The sequence below is a fragment of the Ornithodoros turicata genome, chromosome 5, assembly GCF_037126465.1.
Source record: "Ornithodoros turicata isolate Travis chromosome 5, ASM3712646v1, whole genome shotgun sequence".
Lineage (NCBI taxonomy): Eukaryota > Metazoa > Arthropoda > Arachnida > Ixodida > Argasidae > Ornithodoros > Ornithodoros turicata.
In genome coordinates this window covers 58,125,614-58,150,470 of record NC_088205.1, presented here as the reverse complement: position 1 = coordinate 58,150,470, position 24,857 = coordinate 58,125,614, and the positions used below count along the sequence as shown (strand labels likewise).

Sequence of the window (24,857 nt, the reverse complement as noted above, 5' to 3'; positions counted from 1 at the left end):
TGCTGGGTCCACGAGTTGGTCGACAAAACAGAAGATATGGCTTGATCAGTGAGAATAAGAAAGAACTGCGATTTGAATGTTCGTTCTAAAGAAAGACGACTCTTAATTACTTGTTGTTTTCTCTTTTTTGTTTGTCACTTTTAGGAGAATGAAGCAGACATTGCAGAATTGCTTCTTGATCTTGTCGCGTTGTCTATACTCCGCAAAATAAAGAGAGGAACAGAAAGAACAGACGCAATTTGTACAATACAAGCGGTGCAGCAAATGAAACCACTTTTATGTTCCTCATTAAATGGCGTGCAGCATTTATTGTTCATTAAGGTTAACGTTAATTAAAAAAGCATGTCTTCCAATTTCGAACAAATTAGGAGGGCGAATGATAGCACTTGATTGACTATGATCCGGTTCATCAAATGTCCACAACAACGCTCCTTTATTTTTGGGTGCACAGAACCGCGCGGGACCATTTTTTCCGCCACGCAACCAGGGACCAATTTTTCCGGGACCAACTTTTTCGGGACTCTTTTTTTTTTTTTTTCGGAATTCCATCCAACATGCTCTACACATTCTCGCTCCTATAGTTCTTCAATCTTCGGTCTGGAAGATGACTGGATTGCTTCTTTGGATGGTTGGTTTTCAACTCATTTCTGTTTCGTTTTAGGCATTCAAAAGCAACGTTACTTCCTCTTATAAGTAGAACTCGGAAATTTACGCGCTAAAGTCACGAAAACAGACAGGTACTTTGGCCCTCAAAAACACCTAAATAGACAAGAACATGCAAAAACAGACACGTTGTAACACGTGACAAAACTACTTCTAGTGTACGCTTCACAATGCAGACTTTATACTGTGGAACTGTAGCGAACGCTACAGAACCATGCGATGGCGCCAGTGCCTGACTGCGACGCCGTGCAGCGCGAAGCCTCCTTCCTGCACCGCTAGTTCAAGCGAACTGGGTGGTATCGTTGGTCCTCTAATATGTATATTCAGTTCAATTTTATTTCAGTTTATTTGTACTGTTCGTTTTCTCTTATGTTGACTCGTTTGCTTTAGCATTATGTAGCTTTAACCGCTATCGAGTAGACGGCGTTCTGTGTTGATTATATTATCTGTCCATCGGCCACATTTTCTCTTAGACGTTTTGTCAGCAACACTCTACCTCAGGTAGGCGAATTTAGTACACTGTGGTGATGATGAAAGGTCTCGCCGTTGTCGGCCTCACAGAGGCGGGCAACGTCACGACTGACGGCCTGAGGTGATATGCATCAGGAACTGTGCGGACATATGTCTGAAAGCGTCTGAGGAAAACCCAGGAAAAACCCCAGACAGCACAGCCGGCACCAGGATTCGAACCCGGGTACATGAACCGGGAACGTGACATGACCAGCACGCTAGCCACTGAGCCACGCAAGCTGTGGCATCGTTCAGATCACAGTTGTCTCGCGACGTAAGTGCACCAATTAGGAATATGCTGCATGCGCATGACAAGAGAAGAGTGACGGCGGATGTGTTCGTCACATTCAAACACCCATTGACTCGCGCTAACCCTATTGAAACCCACACGTACGTTCAGCCAAATCACGTGGCCAAATTCAAACATCACAAACTTCCAAACTGACACATTAAGCGGCCTTGGTAGTCTCATTCTACCTTTCTCACCCTAAGGCCTTGTTCCAAATGCGGGAGAGGAAGACCCGTCCTTTGTGGTCGCCCGCCTTTCGGTGCATATGAGCATTCGGATGTTCTGGACGTTTGGTGCTTATGAGCAGCTTCTCCCTTCCTGCTCATAACCTCCAAACGCTCAAAACCACCAACTTTTTTTCGGTGCATATGGGCGTTTGGAGGTTTTGAGCGTCTGGAGGTTATGAGCATTTGGTGCTTACGAGCTACTACCAAAGTTTCTCCTGTCTGAAAATGGCTGTTTGGTGAACGTACTCCGTCCAGCTCTATTCAGTTGTTTAGCAAGAGGGATCTACTTTCCGTCACGGGTATGATAATTGCATAAAATAGACATTGTTGTTCGTGACTGAGGAACCTGTCTTGGAAGGAGGAAAATGTTCTCTACCAGCAGATATTAATGCGCGAATGTACCTTGTAGACATTTGCGGCTGCGAAAAACAGAAAAAGAGGCTCGAATGCGTAGGAGGTTGAGTTTAAGTTTGATTATAGAAGAAAAAAAAACGGAAGATATTGAATTCGTCACCTGACGAATTCTGCTACTCCCACAAAGGAAAGGAAATGAAATGAATGAATGAATGCGTAGGAATGGGCTTACATATTCATATTTTGTACCAATTCAGCGTTTCCACCTGTTCGGTTATCACCCGAACAGTTCGGACATTCAAGCAGTGATTTATCCAGAATCCCAAACATGGAGGGGTGTTGGAAAAATGGGGGGGGGGGGGTCATTATTATAGTTGCATCATTAACCTTAACAAATTATTACCGACATGTTTCTAAACCTGAAATCGCAAGGGCAAGCCCTCTAGGGGGTACACAGGTGATAAGGTAGGGGGTGTCACTGAACATTTGGGGGTGTTAGGGGGGGTAGGTGGGGTCTGGATAAATCACTGCATTCAAGGCTTGCGTTCGGTGTCAGTGTGAAGGTGTAATTCGGACATAAAATGTTCGGCAATAGATATCTCCCTCTTTGTAAAGAAATGACGTCATAGTGTTCGGCAGCGCCACCAATTTGATAGAGCTGAGTTACGCTCGAAGCTAGGGGGTGAACAAGGTCGCGCCCGAAAGTCACGGTCTTTCAGGGTCTTTCACGGTCTTGAGGGGATTACGGTGGTCCCTGAAAGGGTCGCAACAGTAGTATAGATAGGATGAGAAACTCAGACATGGCCACCAGGGCAGCGCCACCGTCGCGTCTGGGCCGACTTCACTCGCGTATTTTTTCCCGCGACCGGCGGGCGGCGCGTGTGCGGAGGGTTGTCCAGAGCCGTTTATAGAGAGAGTTTGGCCGTTAGGAGGAGCCTAACTTAAAGCGCGTCATGCGACGTCACGGCTGAACGACCTCCCTCGTCGTGCTCTATTGTTATCCAGTCGTCAACCGGTCGCCGACAACATATTGATGCTGATCGTTGTTTACAATCCAAGGAGACAAGACACGTGCGTACTTCTTGCTTCGAAAGCCTTTCGTCCTTGAACTCTTTCCGGTTGGCAACAAAGCCCCCTTATCACTGGCGCCTGTGGGTCATAAGCCGGTTATTTTCTGTAGATTACATTCAGCGCGACCACGAAGCTGTCCGACAGCTGATGGACAGCATCAATATGGCGCGGACTGGATGACTGATAACCGGATTCCGCTTGGATTCAGGCTTTTTGGGCGGCGCAATGAGGACTATGACGTCAAAATAGGTTCCACCCATGAGGCGGCAAAAGATCAGAGAATGGCCAAACTCTCCCTATAAATGGCTCTGGGGTTGTCCGGGCGCTTATCGGTGGGCGGCGCGTGACCGGAGAGCTTCGCGGGCGCTTACCATCGCACATTTTTCAAACTGGGCCGACTTCTTTCGTCATTTTTTCATCTGTGTCGAATTCAATCGCAAATTTTTTCCCGCTACAACAGGTGTGCAGTAGGCGGTTTACATGCAAGCATAGACATGCAAAGGATATCCATACAGAAAAGTACAAGTGAAAATATATTTATTAAGTCATTAGTGTCGGGAATTATGTTATGACTGTGTGAAGGAGAAAAACACAGCCAAAAAACCTGATGCAGAAGAAACACAATACGATACACGTAATAAAGGTTATACATATTACAGGTATGATGCAATATCATTGAAGGGGTATCACACGTCATACACAATATTTTTTATTAGTGGTAATCACGCAAGTTTTCAATTAAGCAGAACTAAAATGGTACAGCACAACGAAGATATTTTTAATCAATATGATTATAATCAAAATTACAAGTTTTATTCTAAAGTCTTACATTATTATACGTGAGCACCATAGTGGAGTTTTAATTACAAAGTTCTGATAGATGTACGTAACTTCAAGAACAATAGCTAAGTGTGGTTGTGCATTCGTTTACCGTCGCGCATTTTTCAACCTGGGTCGACTTCACTCGCGTATTTTTTCCCGCGCCTGGCGGGCGGCGCTCAGGTGAAGGGCTGTTCGTACGCTTACCAGTGGGCCGAAGGGCTGGGCGTGCCCTTATCATTGTACATTTTTCACCCTGGGACGACTTCTTTGGCGAATTTTCCGCCTGGGCCGACTTCATTCATAAATTTTTTTTCGATACAACAGCCGCGTGGTTGACATGTAAGTAGGGACATGCGCAGCGGCAACCCTACCAAGCGACGATGCTATCACACCTAGGCCGACTTCATTCGCAATTTTTTCAGGTGGTGCGTGAGCGGTTTACATGCAAGTAGGGACACGCTGGTGAGGGGCTGCCGAGTGTCTACCAGCGGGTCGGAGGGCTGCGCGTGCCCTTATCGTTCTGTATTTTTCACCTGGGCCGACTTCTTTGGCGATTATTCCGCCTGGGCCGACTTCATTCGTAATTTTTTCAGGTGGCGCGTGAGTGGTTTACATGCAAGTAGGGACATGTACACTCTCATCGCAGCCAAGCGATGATACCGTCACACCTGGGCCGACTTCTTTGGCAATTTTTCTGCCTGGGCTGACTGCTTTCATTTTTTTTTCGATACAACAGCGGTGCGGTAGGCGGTTTACACGCAAGTAGGGGCATGCACACTGGCAACACCTGGGCCGAATTAATTCACATTTTTTTCATCCTGGGCCGACTTCACTCGTAATTTTTTCCGCTACAATAGCTGCGCGTGGGCGGTTCACATGCAAGTATACTTATGCAAAGGATAGCCATACACAAAAGTACAAGATGAAATATATTTGTTAAAGCCAAATAGTGGCAGGAACTATGTTGTGACTCTGCGTGAAGAAGAAAAACTCAACAACAAAAACAAACAAAACAAAGCAGAAGAAATGCAATACACATAATAAAGAATATGGGAAGCTAAGTTGAATATTCCAACACAATACAATTAATCAATTTCTTATGACGTGAATAGCACACACGCAAGGAAATAACGAGAAACACGACCAACGGCTAATAGAGAGCCAAACCAATGCATCATCCAAACAAGAGATACGTACAGGAAAATAATTGGAGAACAATCTATCAAAACGAGAAACATGACGAATTTAATACAGCGACCAGCACAGAGCTAACGCTGAATAGCAGAGAAACACTTTGAACGGCGCATCATCCACACGTAAACAATAGATACATGCAAGGAAATAACGAGAAACATGATCAACAGCTAATAGAGAGCCAAACCAATGCACCACCGAACACGTAAACAAGAGGTACACAAAGGAAAAATAATTCAAAAACAATCTATCAAAACGATAAACATGCACGGACTTAGCACTGAATAGCAGAGTAACACTCTAAACGGCGCATCTGCCAACGTGTAAACAACAGACACACGCAGGAAAATAATATCGAAACAAACTATCAATCATTACAAATTTAATAAATTGAAATGGAAATAATCTATCTTTTGAATTATCATAAAATCATCCTTGCGACCTAATCTAATCGAACAATATACAATTTTCATCCAACTCAGGCACTATAAACATTACCTTGACGGAGGTATCCAACACGCAGTAAACCCAAGCCAGCTATGTTTGCTACTTGAGCCTGGTGGGGTCACTCTCTCTCTCCATCTATACAGCCCAAAGCGGGGTGGGGACTCTCTCTTTCTCTTTCACATTCTTTCCTCCAAAGGGAAATATTCTTAGGACTGGTGCACAGAGGCGAAATTTTTTATTGATTAACTATCGCAAATAGATGTTAGTATCATTCGATTCTCAAGAACACAATAAGAATTCTATCAAAACAAACAGTAGCAAGCAAAAAAATCTACGAACAGACACCAATATCACTGCAAACTGGTTTTAGACAAACATTACCTAAGCAAGCGAGAAATATTATGCTATCTTCGGTGGAAACAATACTCAATCAAAACGAGAAACATTGTGAACTGAATTGTAGTTCAAACTATTGTTGATCAAGAAATCAACGGACACAACTATCATGCATACATAATTCCCAACTCACAAACTATCAATCGAGTGAACATCTGAAGCAAAGGGAGAAAGTCAAGTTTATTCAGTGCTAGAAACAATACTAATTCAAAAACGAGAAACAAATTTAATTACATCATTTTTTATGAGAACTTTGCAGCAGTAATTTCTACACGCAGAAGCCACAAACAAACAACTCATCTGAAATGCAAATTATTGTAAAAGCTTTCTATAGCGGAAATCAATGCACACAGCTCAAAAATACATTCCCATCTAGTAGAATATTTTTTTATTAATATCAATCGAGTGATCGTCTGAAACAAAGTCAAAACAATAATTAATTTAGGCAAATATTTTCCTAACCACGCAGCGCAAATACATCACAGAAACACGTCTTTTTCATTCAGGACCCACTAGTGGATTCGAAGTGAGAGAGGGAAACAGCTAGCTATAAAATGCCCGTACACTTTCGTTAAGGGGAAGGATATATTTATTAGACGAAAAGAAAAAAAAAAAACGGGGGAAAGGTCAGCCAAACGAGACGTCGGCTTGCTATTCCAGAAATAAATAAATAAAGAAAGAAAATTAAGAAATAATAAATAAATAAAAAGAAAAGAATTAAAGAAAGAAAGAAATAGGAAGGAATAATAAATAAATAAATAAAGAAAATTGAGAAATAGGATATAAATAAAAATAAAAAGGTTACGCCCGCAGGGAGTATGGGACAATGGTCTTGGTACACAATGTACAGCTGAAAACCGTAAACTCGCTCCTGCAAGTCAAGTTAGGGAGGACTCTATAGCGTGGTCTTGTACGTAGAATCATTGAAAGCACACGTTTTTCTTACTCATCACATCTTTTCCCATAATTCTCACAGCGGGATATTAATAACATTCTAAGCCTGATAACATAATACATTTTTAATAAATAAAATGAGCACCGATATGATTTAATTAAGTGTAGAAGCACACTAGAAATCAGAACAAGGTAGTTTCAACGAAGAGATGGATGGATTTTGTACTCGCTACCATAGGTCATGGGAGGACATGATAAAAAGCTGCTTCGAAAAACAAGAGCAACGAAATGATTCTATTATTACAGCATTTCATTACGTCTTTGATATGGTCGTATTGGGAGATATGGTTCAAATTACGGAATTGACGGTGCAAGAGCTTGTATGCCGAATCTACAATAGTTATAAAAATATTTGTACGTAAACATCGGAAGGGCCCCTGGGATTGATGGTGGAGTTTTTGAGGTTTGCTAACGAAGAATTGAAATACACTAGATCAGATGTAATTGTAATCATTGCAATGGGCATTGCATTAATCAAGAAAGCAATCAGATCAAATTATCATATACAAGCAGTCTATATCGCGCGATTCATTACGGATTTGTTGAAATTACACCTAACGGTTGAAATGGAAAATACATTTTAAAAAAATCTTATCACGTGATATGTTCCACTAGAGCGTCTACACATTTATTTTCTTCTGCAAGTTCTTGCTATGATGTCGAATGAACAGAAGTTCAATATTGTCGTGCATGGTCTGATGTATCATCACTTATTGAAACTCCACAAACCTATCAATTGTGGTGGACCACCGGACGATTTTCATCTAATACTCTCTTGTACGCCATTCAAGAATCTTCATACAAAGAAAGGAAACATCAATAAGAGACTGTGCAAGTTAATCACAACAAAGTGCAAGTTGCTGAAGCAATACAAATACGGCGACAACGTATCGCCTGCGTTAATCAACACTGGATTCAAGCGCCCAATAATCAGAATGAACTATTTGATGTCTTCGGAATTCATCAATCAAGACAACAAACGAAAACTTGAGAGTTTGGAATAGAACTGTAATTTATCGAAATAAACAAGTGTTTAACTGAAATAATAAATGTAATATTCGTCATCAATGTAATGTATTCTACACATCGCAACGAAAACAGCTTATTAGTAGGGCTAGATTGAAGATTGATAAGGAGACGTTTATTCCACACTACGTACAAGGATCCTCGCATGGAATCAGCGCTGGAAATCAAAGAGATTTTACACGACCACACTCTATACAACCCCGACATCCGAAGGATAAAATTGTAGAAGAAGAATCGCTAATTGAAATTTAGAGGAATGTTGCATCAATCTTTGTTTACAAAAGAGTATCACTAATATTTTGCGAAAGCTTATTTTATGAATTAAATTGCACAGTGTATATATTTCTCAAACGATTGAACAGTTGACAATATATGTTGAAAGGAATCTACTATCAAATGACGCGAAGCAAGTGATGGACAAGCATGACGTGCAGGCGGAGTCTGCAATTCTAATCATCGTAACACACGGCACACAATTGCAATCAGATTTTAGGAGAATCGAATCACACAACTGACATCAGAAATGTTTAACCACTATACAATGAGCACTATGCATAAACACAATGGAAGATATGTAATTATAATAAGTAAATATTCCTTTTGCAAACTTAATGAAAGCAGCACACATTAACATAGATCCAATTCACAAAATGTACCTGATGTTTTCATTAGCCATACTGAAAAACTATCAGTCTATTCATAATATCATGGCATATGAGGCATTAGAAATGGAAAAGGCATAGTTTAATTTTAGAAGTTTTTAGCTCATAATGAGACAAAACGCAAACTCCAAACCAAAGATCATTTTCTCGTTTAAATTTTCAAATTCAAAACTGTACACTCTTTCTTACAAATTTTTTTAAGATACAGATTAAAAAGCTGTCTATATAGTCACACATTGTACACAAGATATTTGTTTGCACATTAATTGATAAAATATATCAGATCACATTCCGGAGCAGTGGAGACTATATCACACATCAGTAAGTGTTTAGTTAAAATTTGAACGGGTGCTGCAATTTACGAACTGAGTTGTAGAAAGTGTAATTTCACAATACGCAAGCTTTAGCTCGCTCACTCTGACACGCGAAGGTTTTAAGAACTCTTTCATGATGACAGAGAATTTAATCGAATGGATTGATATTTTCTATATACACTATAACGTAATGCGAATTCTCAATGTCGTGCATATTAAAAGGTACGAATATTTTTCGAACGAAATTTATTTAAAACTCGGAAGAAATGGTTACCCGCGTCATCGAATGCGTTTCGGCAACACGCCGTGCAGCGTTTCCCGGACACCGTTCCGAAACCGAACGCAATTCGGCGCCCGACGCGTTAACGCGGCTACCCCCCGCGAGCGTGTTGCTTTCTTCCGGAAACGGGTTCGTCGACGCGGTGACCATTTCTTCGAGGTTTAAGTAAATTTCGTCTGTGCTGGTCGCCGTATTAAATTCGTCATGTTTCTCGTTTTGATAGATTGTTTTTCAATTATTTTCTGTACGTATCTCTTGTTTGGATGATGCATTAGTTTGGCTCTCTATTAGCTGTTGATCGTGTTTCTCGTTATTTCCTTGCGTGTGTGCTATTCACGTCATAAGAAATTGATTAATTGTATTGTGTTGTAATATTCAACTTAGCTTCCCATATTCTTTATTATGTGTATTGCATTTCTTCTGCTTTGTTTTGCTTGTTTTTGTTGTTGAGTTTTTCTCCTTCACGCAGAGTCACAACATAATTCCTGCCACTATTTGGCTTTAATAAATATATTTCATTTTGTACTTTTGTGTATGGCTATCCTTTGCATAAGTATACTTGCATGTGAACCGCCCACGCGCAGCTATTGTAGCGGAAAAAATTACGAGTGAAGTCGGCCCAGGGTGAAAAAAAATGTGAATTAATTCGGCCCAGGTGTTGCCAGTGTGCATGCCCCTACTTGAGTGTAAACCACCTACCGCACCGCTGTTGTATCGAAAAAAAAAATGAAAGCAGTCAGCCCAGGCAGAAAAATTGCCAAAGAAGTCGGCCCAGGTGTGACGGTATCATCGCTTGGCTGCGATGAGAGTGTGCATGTCGCTACTTGCATGTAAACCACTCACGCGCCACCTGAAAAAATTACAAATGAAGTCGGCCCAGGCGGAAAAATCGCCAAAGAAGTCGGCCCAGGTGAAAAATACAGAACGATAAGAGCACGCGCAGCCCTCCGACCCGCTGGTAGACACTCGGCAGCCTCTCACCCGCGTGTCCCTACTTGCATGTATACCGCTCACGCACCACCTGAAAAAATTGCGAATGAAGTCGGCCCAGGTGTGATAGCATCGTCGCTTGGTAGAGTTGCCGCTGCGCATGCCCCTACTTACATGTAAATGTAAGTGTCCCTACTTACGTGCATGTCCCTACTTACATGCTGTTGTATCGAAAAAAAAACTTATGAATGAAGTCGGCCCAGGCGGAAAAATCGCCAAAGAAGTCGTCCCAAGGTGAAAAATGTACAATGATAAGGGTACGCCCAGCCCTTCGTTCGCACGTCCACTTCGCACTTCGTTCGCACGCCCAGCCCTTCACCTGAGCGCCGCCCACCGGGCGCGGGAAAAAATACGCGAGTGAAGTCGGCCCAGGTTGAAAAATGCGCGACGGTAATCGAATGCACAACCAAACTTAGCTATTGTTCTTGAAGTTATGTACGTGTATCAGAACTCTGTAATGCTCACGTATAATAATGTGACTTTTTAAAATAAAACTTGTAATTTTGATTGTAATCATATTGATTAAAAATATCTTCGTTGATTAAATGTGCTGTACCATTTTAGTCCTGCTTAATTGAAAACTTGCGTGATTACCACTAATAAAAAATATTGTGTATGATGTGTGATACCCCTTCAATACTATTGCATCATACCTGTAATATGTATAACCTTTGTTACGTGTATCGTATTGTGTTTCTTCTGCGTCAGGTTTTTTGGCTGTGTTTTTCTCCTTCACACAGAGTCATAACATAATTCCCGACACTAATGACTTTAATAAATATATTTTCACTTGTACCTTTGTGTATGGATATCCTTTGCATGTCTATGCTTGCATGTAAACCGCCTACTGCACAGCTGTTGTAGCGGGAAAAAAATTGCGGTTGAATTCGACACAGATAAAAAAATTACGAAAGAAGTCGGCCCAGTTTGAAAAATGTGCGATGGTAAGCGCCCGCGAAGCCCTCCAGTCACGCACGGCCCACCGATAAGCGCCCGGACAACCCCAGAGCCATTTATAGGGAGAGTTTAGCCATTCTCTGATCTTTTGCCGCCTCATGGGTGGAACCTATTTTGACGTCAGAGTCGTCATTGCGCCGCCCAAAAAGCCTGAATCCAAGCGGAATCCGGTTATCAGTCATCCAGTCCGCGCCATATTGATGCTGTCCATCAGCTGTCGGACAGCTTCGTGGTCGCGCTGAATGTAATCTACAGAAAATAACCGGCTTATGACCCACAGGCGCCAGTGATAAGGGGGCTTTGTTGCCAACCGGAAAGAGTTCAAGGACGAAAGGCTTTCGAAGCAAGAAGTACGCACGTGTCTTGTCTCCTTGGATTGTAAACAACGATCAGCATCAATATGTTGTCGGCGACCGGTTGACGACTGGATAACAATAGAGCACGACGAGGGAGGTCGTTCAGCCGTGACGTCGCATGACGCGCTTTAAGTTAGGCTCCTCCTAACGGCCAAACTCTCTCTATAAACGGCTCTGGACAACCCTCCGCACACGCGCCGCCCGCCGGTCGCGGGAAAAAATACGCGAGTGAAGTCGGCCTAGACGCAACGGTGGCGCTGCCTGGTAGCCATGTCTGAGTTTCTCATCCTATCTATACTACTCGCAACCTTCGGTCCTATTTTTCTTTCAATAGGAGGCAGCGAACAAGTGCCCATTCGTGGAACCCAGCCCTCCCCTTCCGATTTGTTTAGGTTTCAGTCTGTCTACCAACGTCATGATGACGTTTCTCGGGCAGAGTTGTATTCGGTAAGCCGTAGTAAGAACTTTACGACTTCGAGTTTTTCGTTTGCGTCATCGTCACCGAAGATTGAGCGATAGCTAAAATGAGCAATCAAATCACGTTGATCCACATGAAGATACTGTAGAGAACCTATTATTAGAACCCTCTGGTGCCCAGTGCTCAGCTTTCAAGACTCAATAACTTGATACGGTCCTTCACAATTCACTTCGCCAACTCATGACGGGGCAAAAAATAGAGGGCGGCGTGGCAGTATCAGCTCGCCATAGAACGCATAGTTTGAGATAGTTCACACAACACTGGGCACAACGCAAATAAAATGGACAGGACGAATAAAAATGTAAACGAAAGGAAAGTTAGGTAGCAAGCGAGCTGGTGGTGACGATTCATGACTTGAAAACCCGAGACGAGGTAGGGACGATAACAGACAAACACAAACACGGTCTCAAACTCAGCTGACAGGTTTATTGCACAACAACATTTAAATAGACACTAGGTGGGAGAGTGGGGGTAAGCTAACAAGTTCTTCAAAGGGGGAGACAATGTCAAAGAAGCTTCCCAAGCAGCAAAATGTACTGAAAGTCGGGTGCAATAGGGGTGGACGGGTAGGTGGAAGGCCTTGAACCGACTCGTGAAACTAAGGAACAACTGAGAAGTGTGTTTTCGTCTTCTTGCTATCATTTTAGCACTTTTAGTGGGGTGCAGTACGAAGTGTTCCAGTCTGACAATTTACCAAAAACGATTTTTGTGCTTTTAAAGAGCATACTTGTTGAAATTTCACGGTTAAGATTATTGAAATGTTGAAAAAGTACCAATGCTTCTACAGGGTGTCCCAGAAAACGTGTCATTGAATTATAATAAAAAAACTACGCCACCTAGAATCATGCGGTCAACGGCATTTGTTCTTATTAGGTTTTTGCCACCTTCTAATGTGAATGTCATGTACCGCAAGTTTAATTATGTAAATATTTGCGAACTGAACTCGGAAATTTGCCAAGTAAAGGTCACTTTTTTACACCCACTAATATGAAGTGCGTGCCGAATTCACTCAAATTCATGATAATTGACAGTGATATTCACGAGCTATAAATCCGGAAAAAATAGCCGAATATCATGCTTTTCGGAGCGCCGGACCATAACGCGCGATGACTTTTTGAGCGCAATCGCTCTCAGTCCGACGAAAAAAGGTTCCGAAGCCAGCCTACAGAGTGATGGTATAGAAAAAGTGACAGTTCCTAAAATTGGGAGAGGGAAAGTATTATCCCAGCGAAAGTCGGACGTAATAAGCCGTGCCTGTGTTATCTCTTTCTGCGATGCCGGGGTGGGCTGGGTTTCCAACCTCCTTTCGTCGGACTGACAAAGATTGCGCTGAAAAATTAATCGTGCGCTATTCTGTGCGACCTCCGTAGAGTACGATGTTCGGCTATTTTGTCCGATGGGATAGCTCCTGAATATCCCTGTCAATTATAATCAATTTGAGTAAATTAGACACGCTCATCACATTGGTGGGGTAAAAAAGTGACCTTTACTAGGCAAATTTTCGACTTAAGCTCGCAAAAATTTACATAATTAAACTTACGTTACACGACATTCACATCAGGAGGTGGCAAAAACCCAGTAAGAACAAATGCCATTGACCGCATGACTCTAGGTGGTGTAGTTTTTTATTATAATTCAATGACACGCTTTCTGGGACACCCTGTATGTTTATGTTAAACGAATGGAATGCAAAGGATCCCACACATTGACAATAATGACATTGCAACCGGCAACACGATGACATGGTCCATTGTCATTTCAGTTCCCCTAATGCATGGTTCTAGGGCTTTTTATATTGTTTCTTTATTAGCAATTAATAATCAATCTATATCACAATGTGTGATTGGATTACATGATAAAGTAAAGTAACAGTCTGAAAGACATATGTGCTCTCAATTGTCATTTTTACATTTCACGTTTTTTTAAATTTGTCACGTGAATTACATTGCTGCAGATCACAGTCGTATAAAAATGAAGGCTTACATTGTGCTTCATCCTCTTTTAGTTTATTCTTTTCACTCTCTTTTTTAAACATATTGTATTTCAAAAACCAGCATGCTCAGAAATGTATAATCTCTGTTGGCTGTAAGGTGCTCTTCTTTCCCCTGAAGTTTCGGCTACAACAAGTTCATTTCCTGAAATAGACTTGTTATACCCGAATGTTAGTACCAGAACACCACACTGGCGGATGATCTTAGACCGGTTAGGGTATAATACTATTTTGCATAATCATAGCACAGCTGACTAATTGTCTCTCAGGGGCAGTCCCAGCGAAGTACTTTGGCTGGGGGGGGGGGGGGGGGGCGACGTCTGCGAGCCTTTAGCCAGTCGCTATCCATTTGGGTGCGAGGGAGGGGAGGGGTTCTGGACACGGGCTTAACCTTTTCTCGCACGAAATTCTATCACTGGTAATCCATTTAGGTATAGTGCCCAGCATAAAGTCCGATGAAAGCGAAAAACGAAAAAAAAGCTATGATGCAGTCCTGCATGTGAAAGCTAGCATGGTTATCAGAGGGTCATTAATATTGAAATCGGACACGGCTTGTTTGACATCTTTGTGACATTTCACAAACAATGCTGGTAAATATTGCTTAGCTTCACTGTATTAAAAGTGAAGGCGCACAAGTTGATACTCCTTATTACTAGATTGGAAGCAGGGTCCCGTCTGTTGTGGGTTGCGGTCAGCGGGAAGGATTGGTATGCTAGACGATGGGAAGTCTTGTGAGTAACAAGTTTGGTGGTGCGCCCTCTTCTCTCTCCTTGAGAGTGTCATAGTGAAAGATACGAAAACTGGACCAGGCTATGCTTTGGGGGGGGGGCGACCGCCCCCCCCCCACTTGTGACCGCCACTGTTGTCTCTGTACATGTAACAACAAATTATGCCATCTAATTCAGTTCATATCCACGGGTTAACACTTAACCAGTAGGACTTTATGGCGTCATAGCATTTGCCAAGAATGCTGGCTAAAGTTTTGCTAAAAAAAAGCAAGACATAGCTACCAAACAGTGAAATGCAAAGTGATAAAAATTAAATTGGCAGTGTACTTGATGAGTACTTGAGGTACTTTACCTAGTACTTCAAGTTACTTGAAGTACATCTGGAATAGGGTGCTTTCTACTGTACTTGAAGATGCCATGTGCTTTGTACATCAGTACAATTTTGAGGTACCCATCACTGTTCTATAGATAGACGTCGTTTTTATATTACGTGCGTATGCATGTGACTGTGCCATTACACTGGGGCTTTTATGATGTGCAAAAAGTTAAAAACACTGAACCAAGTGCTGATTAGCTACAAGCTGTTGAACAGTGGTCAGTATTTCATCAATACACGCAACAAAATGAAAATATAAAACAGAAACGAAGAAAAGTGATAATTACATTTAATTTCGTTGAATGCAAAAACGTAACGCAGGGCTTGACGTAACGTCAAGGAGTGAAAAGCACACATATTCGCCAGCATAGGCAGAAACACATACGTGCAGCCCAACGACGTTGATATTGCCGTAAAGCGAGCTTCACCTGAAGCACGCAGGCAATAGGTGAAGCCGACTTGCGGAATGGTGACTCCTACCAAAGGAATGCCCAAATTTCAGTTTATTAGTGCATTTGTCGTCTAAATACATCGAAATGTCGTAATATATCCCCTGCTTTATTACAGGATTCCCTCCGTACTTCACATTTCTGAATGAGCACAAAATACAACCGTTGCAGTCACACAAAACAACAGCAACAACTTTATTAGGAGATGATGAAAGGGGAGTTTCATCGCCAGGGGCGATACTCTACCCCATTCTACAAAAATACTCCACAAAAGGTAGGTCAATATGGTCCAGAAATATAGTACCAAAAGCGCTTTAGAAATTGCACTCATTTAAGTTGATCACTGAACCCCTTCACAGGACTTACCTCCAGCCTGAAGCATTTCTTCAAATTCTGTCTAATGCTCAAAATATTTTGTGCCACCCAGCCAAAATCTAATTCTATATCCTATAAGTACACATTGTGAAGCATTCCACCAATCAATTTCAGCTCATTTTCTCAACTCTTTCATCACTCAACTCGCACATTCCCGGGCACGGCGGATGTCCGACGCAGTTTCCGATATTTCATGCGAATGTTAAAAATATTTCTCCTTCACCCAGCAAAATGTAATACACATCCTATAACTAGACATTATACAGTATTCTAGAAATTAATTTCATTTCATTCCCTCAAATTCTTCTTCGCATAAATTGCACGTTTGGTCCCGCACTGCTCCTCCCGCGCCGTCTGCTGAATTTCTTGCGTATGTTAAAAATATTTATGCCCCACTCAGACTACAGGTAATTTGATATCCTATAACTAGACATGATGCCCTCCTCTAGAAATGAATTTCATCTCATTTTCTCAGATTTCTCTTTGCATTCCTCGCACAATGCAATGTCATGCATGTCTTCATTAACTTTCAATAATTAACTGTTTAATTATAAAAGCTACGAAGTTGTCCCAATGAGAACATCTGGTCCCTACGGTCACCTGATACCGTCGTACGGTCACCTGCCGTTTTCAGAACAAAAATTCGTTCGATAGATCGTCCGCAAAATATTCGTCAAGGAACACCATTTCCTTTTTCTTATTTTGTTCATCGCGCGTCTTCGAAGACGCGTCTTTTCTTCACCCCCAATATGGCAGGGTGAAGGAGCACAGTGCCGCCTCATGCGTCGAAGATGAGCTTTAGCTTGTGGAAACAAAATAAAAACAAATGTATCGGGTGACTCTATCGGAACTGCTCTTATCTTGGGTTGCATTTTATGTTTTCTTTTAATCTTTTTCCATGACGCAAGAGGCGATAGTGTGCTCTTTCACCCTCTCACATTGGGAGTGAAGGAAAGACGCGCCTCCGAAGATGCGCAATGAACAAAATGAACAAAAAAAAATTGCGTTCCTTCACGATTTTTTTGCGGACGATCTATCGAACGGATTTTGGTTCTGAAAACGGCTACGGCATCAGGTGACCAAAAGGACCAGGGGGCTTAATCGCTTCATCGTCGTTACGGTCGTTACAAGCTAACGAGTGGCGGGAAATTCAAAAAGGCGGGCGGGAAATTTAAAAAGGTGGGCACGTGATAAAACACGTGCACGGCGCTCTTCGCGCGATATGTGAAGGCCGTGGTACACGTCACGCGCAATGTGTCACGTGCCCACCTTTTTGAATTTCCCGCCACTCGTTAGCTTGTAACAACCGTAACGACGATGAAGCGATTAAGCCCCCAGATGTCCTCATTGGGACAACTTCGTAGCTTTTATAATTAAAAAGTTAATTATTAATTAAGACATTGCCTTAGGAGTTTGCTAATGCCCTCCTAAGGAGCACCCTTCGGCATATGCTATTTTTGCAATAGAAGCGATGCGGTGTATACAGTATACACCGCATCGTGGCACGCTTTGAGGCAAAAAGAAAAGAAAAGTGTACACTGGGGAGTAATTACAGGTTTTGATCCTCGAGACTGTAATTACTTTTCCGTTTAGTCCTTGATCCTAAAATTTACTCTGCAGCGCTACACATAATCCCTGAGCTTCGCGCACACCTCCCTGCAACGCATCTTGTCCCTACAAGGACGAAAATTGTTTTTGTGGCCCGTAAAAAGCTTTTCTTCAGAGAACATTATATTGTTTGGCTACTAGCTCTATCGCCTGGTTTTAAGGCGAACACACATGACGCCGCGGGCAGTCAACGGAACAGTGAACACAGGTGCACGCTAAAACGCACCATTAGTAAGGCAGGTTCAATGTTTACGCTTCAACCTGGCAACGCAGCGCACACGTGTTTTGCGCACTACGTCCGATGTGTGATACTGAGAGTTCAAATACTCACAAACTCTCTCTCCCTCAATATAGACATGTAATGCTACCTCAGGTGGCATGAAAGAGTACATTGGCATAGAGTTCACTAAGTGTGTGCATCACCTCATTCGAAGCTACACAATCGGAGCAGCAAGACTATTCCTACTCAGAGCATTATGCACTCTCTCAGGTGAGTCAGATATACGCAGGTAAACTCTAGGAAGTTTACGGTTTACTCTGCAAAGTGGGATTCACCTACAATGCAATCTTTTTCTCAGCATAAAAAACTGGTTCTACCCGCAATCCAGAAAATCCGCTACAACAATTGTTCTTCGCCAACTCACTCTGAGCCTGCTTCATCGCGATGAAGGCAGAATTAAAATCTTTACTGATGGCTCACCGACACAGACCGGCTCTACCTGTGCATTCGTAATCCCTGAGCTGTCGATTGAACGAAGCGCTAGGCTGTCGCACCCGACAACAATTGTTCTTCGCCAACTCACTCTGAGCCTGCTTCATCGCGATGAAGGCAGAATTAAAATCTTTACTGATGGCTCACCGACACAGACCGGCTCTACCTGTGCATTCGTAATCCCTGAGCTGTCGATTGAACGAAGCGCTAGGCTGTCGCACCCGACGTCGGCTGCTGCGGCCGAGCTGCATTCAATTCTTATGGCGCTTTCCTTCATTGTGTCCCGTCAACCACCCATGCACTGAACCATATACAGTGACTCCAAAACCGCCCTCAAAGCTCTGCAGTGCACCATGGGCTCGAGCTCCCTCGCTCCACTGGTGTGTGACGTCCTCAGGGAGTATTCGTGTGCTGTCACATAAACACATAACATCACCTTGAAGTGGATCCCAGGTCATTGTGGCGTCCCTGGGAATGAGGCTGCCGACCTACTTGCGAGACGGGCTCATATGGCACGTGGCGTACCGACGCACCCTAGGTATTTCACCCAAGCGGACGCGAAGCAAGCAATTGGTGCTCTTATGAGACGTCTGTGCAGTGAACACTGGCGCAGAAGTGTCCCTTCTATATACGTCGTTCCTGCGCAAGGTGGACCCAGATCCCCGTTTTTATATGCCGTCAGCGCTTCCTCGACCCATCACGTCGCTCATCTACATGCTTCGCCTCAACGTGCCATACAGTGGACGACTTTTGTTTAAGCTCGGCATGGTCCCGTCCCCCAACTACGGTCTGTGTGGTGTAGTTGAGGACGTGGATATACTCCAAGACTGCCCGAGGTACAGTGCACACCGTTGTACCCTTGTGTCGTCCCTGTCCCGCCTGGATAATCGGCCATATTCCACCGAAAAGGTTCTTGGGTGCTGGCCAGCAAATCAGCTCATACCTGCCATGCGCGCCCTTGTGCAATTTCTCGTCTCGACGGACCTCTCTGACACATTGTGACGGTCTTTGTTTTTGTGCATTGAGATTTCGCTTTTGGTGCCAAGCTAGGTGGTGATGTTCTCATTTATTCTGTTTCCATTCCGTTTCAAGTCGTCGAGTTTTGTGTAGTTCCCTTTCTTTTCTTAATAATGCGTCCTGGAGTAGCCAGTCCCGAGTGGCTCGAGACTAACATCTCCATTTTTTTCTTTTAAAAATCAATCAATCAATCTTTTTCTCTGCGTACTAAAGGAGGCAGGGACTCCTTTAGGAGAAGCGTGAGACCAGCACCTTACGGACCACGGCTGTTGTTGCGTTCAATATTGACCAGTGCGTGCTATTGACCGGTCCGTAGACTTAGTTAACGTCCACCAGAGGGACCGCATAGAACGTCACTCGCGGAAGACGAAAAGCGAACTTGGACCTGACCTTTGTAACCTGACCCGAATGGGCGAACCTGCAGACCGAAAACGAAGTACAGCGGGTCTGAGGAAATACGCAGTATACTTCTGAGCATGTGTCAGTACATGGTCGGAACAGATATACAGGGTGTTTTTTAGCCTTAAGGGGAAGTCTTAACACTCTTCTGACCCCGTGATATTTAAAAAGAAACGAGAAAAAGTGCACAGTGATTCACCGCTATGCCGAGACACTCCTGCACTTTTGTCAAGCTCGGCCTTTGCTACAGGACTTGGACGACAAATCTTAGTGGAAAAAATCTCAGACCTGCCCACAAGAAGGGGGACTCACAAGAGTTCGTTCTCGGGCGGGGGCGGGACCAACGTGTCTCCAACCCTGGTAGCCCACCGGGAACCTTACAGTGAAGCTCTACGGCCACTCCGCCACAGGTGATGTCAGCATCGGCCTGCTAAAACCCCGGGTTATGGAGTAAGATGCGAGTGCAATGGCGGGCGAGTCATTCGAACTAACTGTACATTGCTCTTTATCTTGCGTTATACTTACGTTTACCGACCTCGCTACTCCACGCCATGTTTGCACGCCATTAAGCTACATGCACTACCACAACAGTCAACATGACTTTAGCTGAGCAATGACGTATTGTACTTGCAGGTTAACAGCCTTGTTGTTGGCCATCGTCCAAGGTTGTTACGCCGATGGTGCATGTCCTGGACTGAGCATCTGCCATCAGGAAGTTTGTGCAGTGGCCCCTCTTTGTAACACTCCGGCGGAGTATGCTTGTCGTACTCACCAGAACAGCGATGGAAGCTCTTGCTACTGTTTTCCGAAATGCGTCGATAACATAGGTAAACGCAAGAAAATCAGGGAGCAGGTGCCACCCTGACACCGAAGAGCGACGACACGCACGCGGTATCATACAATGTCATATGCTGTGAATTATAACCGCTCTTGGTTCCAGTTTGTTTCTAACACTCTACGCTTGGTGTAGCTTTAAGTTATTTAAAAAAGGAAACCCGCGTAATATTAAAAAGTACCACATGACCAATTATGAAAGAAGGAATTAAGTCACTGAAAGGACTAGCCAGCTGTAGGACTCGAACCCACATCATGATTACCGGTCCAGGGCTCATACCAATTGAGCTAAGCTAACACACCTCTCCCGCTACTTCCAGAGCCCTGGTAGGAGGCTTGGTAAGAGCCCTGGACCGGTAATCCAGAAGATGTGGGTTCGAGAGCTACTGTACCCATTAGTCCTACATTAATTCTTAGGTACTTGAGGCATTGTATGCAGTTATTCTTTCTATGTGTTTCAGCCTCAGAACATCAATTGCCATCATGTTCACCACATGCCTTATATGCCGAGTACTGTCCTGGACTGCGCCCTACAGACTTTGTTCTTTTATAGCCCTTTTGAGAGCGCCGCCTTTCCCTGTTGAAACCTTTGCTTTTAGACCAATACTTTAGAAGTTGGTGTATTAATCTGATATAATCAATTAATTACGTACAATAAATATGGATAAAAGCACCCGCTCCTTGGCGGTAGCGAAGGTCATGCTGAAGACTGGGAGATGGTGGGCTCGAATCCTATACCGCCGGCTGTGGTGTCTGAGGTTTTACGGCAGATTTTAGCGCGAGCCCTTTCACCAGCACCACCACCACCACGGCAGATTTTCCATACGAATGTCGGCACAGGTCCGCCTGAAGTCGGTCCCAGGACGCAAATTAACCCCTTGTTTCCCACTCCTTCCTGCTGCCCTCTCTCAATCTGTCCAAGTCCGTACGCTGCTCACAGCCACAGATGCTTCGCGGTCCTAACACGCACACACAAAAAACTGACAATTACGACACACAATCGCTAACAACTCCAGTTGGTTGGGTCGTTCTTAAAACAAAAACCTTGCGGCATTCAGGACGCACTGTATTCTGTTCCTGGTTCATTTCAAAAGTGCCCTTGTCCACATCGAGGAGCCCCTGTATACGCTCTGAGTGCTGCATAAAATGCAGAATTAACGGAGGATCTGCTTGTCCTTTTCAGATGAGTGTCAACAGAGCACTCAATGCGAAACAGTAGACTGTAGACAAACAGTAGAGTCAAACTGCACACACACCTGGGTTTGGCCGTCGGGCAAGTGCAACTGTTGCGGTGCGTTAATAGGTGAGTAATAGGGAAATATGACTTTCTTCCTATTTTCTCAATCTCCCAACAAAGGTTCAGAGCACTAACGACTTTCAACAAACATGTTGTACTGGTTGTAAAATTACGAGGCAATGATTTCACTGCACATACAGAAAACCAGGCTTGTAAAGCCATCAGAAGTGGACTGCACTCTAAGAAAAAAGGGCGTGAAAAGGCGGTAACTTCTATAGTTACCACATACGTCAACATAGTGTCTGATAAAGGGTGTAAAAGGGTGGTAAAATTAATTACCATATATCCAAATTGGTACAAAAAGGCGTACGCCCTCCTCGCTCACCGAATCAGAAGCGGTAACCCTATCATTCGTAGGTAGTACACAGTAAACTTTTTTACACTTTTGTGGTGTAAATGGCTTGTCCTATGGCGCACACCTTTTTGGTGTTGCCTTTACACTCAAATGATGGGTGTTTTCTAATGCACCCTTTAGTTAAGTGTATTCCTAATAAAACACTGTTATAATGGGTGCTTAAAAACAAAAACACCCTTAAAATGGGAGTATTCTATTGAAGACACCTTTTATGATGGAATTATTTGCTAGCAAATATTCCCTCGCATATAGTGTAATAGAAGCTTCCGCGGCAGCATGCCGAGACCACTGGCCGAGACATACAGTTCGACGTCCTTGTTTCTATGGCAAGCAGCACCGCGATCGCGGTAGACTTCCAGCCGTGGTTCCATCATAGAACCTAAACCGGAGTGCAATGCGTTGCAGGCACGCCTCGTTAGCTTGTTAACACTTAGGGCCAAACGTGAGCGCAGAGGCATAAAGAGACCTAGGGCATCCTCAGTAGCCTATATTGGCGTGTCGGATGTATCATATACTGAAATAAAATTTGTTGGGGCACGTTCGTTACATGTGGTGGGGCGGGAAACGTTTGTAACGGTGGCGGGAATGTGTTTTTGCAATTAACACCCACGCTTGCAACGAGTCAAAGGTATAAGCTAAATATCTAACATCCCTCCCTGTCAAATACTGTGTTTTAAACTCAGGTTATCGTCTATAATGTGATTACTTGCTGAGCGGAGCTGTGAAACCAGCATAATTTTTCTCACGAAATAAAACACCATTTTTAACACCATACTCCCAATTCAAATGGGTGTAAAAAAGGTGCATTCAACGGAAAACACCTGTTTCAACACCACACTTTACACCCTTAATGATCCACATTGGATAAAACGTGGTGTATGTCGATATTACACCTTTAGTAATGCACTTTTTGCACTCTTTGTGGAATAGAAAAGGGTGTTTTTATAAGAATACACCTTGTTTGAGCAAATAAAGGTGTAAAATGATTTACTGTGTAGGTAGACCGTTGCAAACCTTTTAAGCACAACATATGCGACAACTATTACCTCCTAAAAGGTACATGTAACTGCTCCACCCTTTTTTCTGAGAATGTGGGAGTCGTATAGACTCCACTAGGATTTTTTAGATTCTTGTTGTTGTTTTTGTTACTGTTACTAAAAGCTAGAGCACACTCTTCTCCATTGTCCACACTACCAACCTTCCCGAACCGTACTCTCCGCATCCCTCAACGAGCTAGTCTCCCGCCCCCTCTCTCTCACAAAATTGTTTGGTCCCTGGCCACATGCAGCACACCAACGCTTCGCCCTCAAGGCTCTCTTCACCTTTCTGGACACCACAGGCCTTCGATCCTTATTGTGAAGGAGCTCATTATTTCATTCCCCGCATCACCACCAGCAATGCGGTAGAGTATCGCGATGAAACGCCCCAGTCATCATCCCGTAATAAAGTTGTTGTTTGCTACTAAAATGTTCATTACCAGAAACGTTAATTACCCAAATTCCGCAGTAAACGAAAATAGATAAAATAAACGAAATTATTGTCGCTTTCATTACCAACAACCGGAACAAAAACGGACACACAAACACACACACATATATATGAGAAGATTGAACGGAAACATCTCCTTGAGTCTGAGGAGCAACGAAGGGGAGGACTAGACAGGACGGACACGGGACAAGAACCGACAACGACGACTCAGATTTGAGTCGTCGTTGTCGGTTCTTGTCCCGTGTCCGTCCCGTCTAGTCTAGGGCTGTCTGTGACATTCTCTATTATGACAGTCTAGGACGGCCACGGGACAAGAACCGACAACGACGACTCAAATTTGAGTCGTCGTTTTCGGCTTTTGTCCCGTGTCCGTCCTGTCTAGTCCTATCCTTCGTTGCTCCTCAGACTCAAGGAGACGTTTCCGTTCAATCGTATACACCAGCTTGCCTGCCTCCTCTACTTATGTTCAACGATATGGGAAGATGATGTGGTGGGTCATTCACCGCCGTTATGGCGGTACACTGCCCCATTGCTCTTGTGGGAGGGGGAGAAAGGGGTGGTGATGGAAAGGTGTCCTACTAGAGAAACCAAACCAACCAACCAACCAACGGAAACCAAATTCAAGGATGGTCACGGAAACGGAATTCACCTAACGTGATCCTCCATCTCTCTATTTTGAAATTTAATGTTAGATTATTGACGTCTTCAGCATTGAGCTGTCATTAAAGTCCCCACGGTTTGTTGTCAGTGGTACTGTCCCTCTGTTTACACCGTGCTGCCAATCCGAGGACTGATAGAATGAGCACCGTAATGTCGGGGAGAAGCGGAACGACCTCAAGGAAACCGAAACCGCCATCGACAGTTAGTAAACGGAAACTGGGACCGAAAATCGTCGGGGAAAGGAAGCGGAAACAGAACAGTCGAGTTTTTAATGTTCCGCAAAAACAGAATCGGAAACGTTATTATAACCAACCGTGGTTCTAATCGCCTATCGAGAATGCTGGTAAACTACCAATGGGTCTTTCTTGCTGCACTAATGAAGTGGAGGCACTTGTTTGGTCTCTTGTGTAGTAAATGCTTCCAATAGGCCTGTTTTTTTCTACAAATGCCTTTGAAGCAGATCAGACTCGAGTCTCGTCCCTTCGCGTGCTTTTTTTTTCTGCTCTTGCTCCTGCTGAAAGAATATGTTGCTTAAACTTCCTTACACCAGCTGGCTGGCTTCCTACTCACGCGTTCAAC

General features: G+C 43.6%; 1 long non-coding RNA gene across 2 annotated transcripts in view; it reads left to right on the top strand.

Annotated features, from left to right (window-relative positions):
* LOC135396081 (uncharacterized) overlaps window positions 1–24,857 on the top strand; it is a 51,093-nt gene that overhangs the window by 26,027 nt on the left and 209 nt on the right. Inside the window, exons 1-4 of one of the 2 annotated variants that reach the window (XR_010423294.1) lie at window positions 12,303–12,362; window positions 15,652–15,807; window positions 20,278–20,471; window positions 21,662–21,781. This is a non-coding gene — a long non-coding RNA (uncharacterized LOC135396081). Of the gene's footprint in view, window positions 1–12,302; window positions 12,363–15,651; window positions 15,808–20,277; window positions 20,472–21,661; window positions 21,782–24,857 lie in introns of those variants that run through there. The other variant, XR_010423295.1, reaches the window with a different exon arrangement.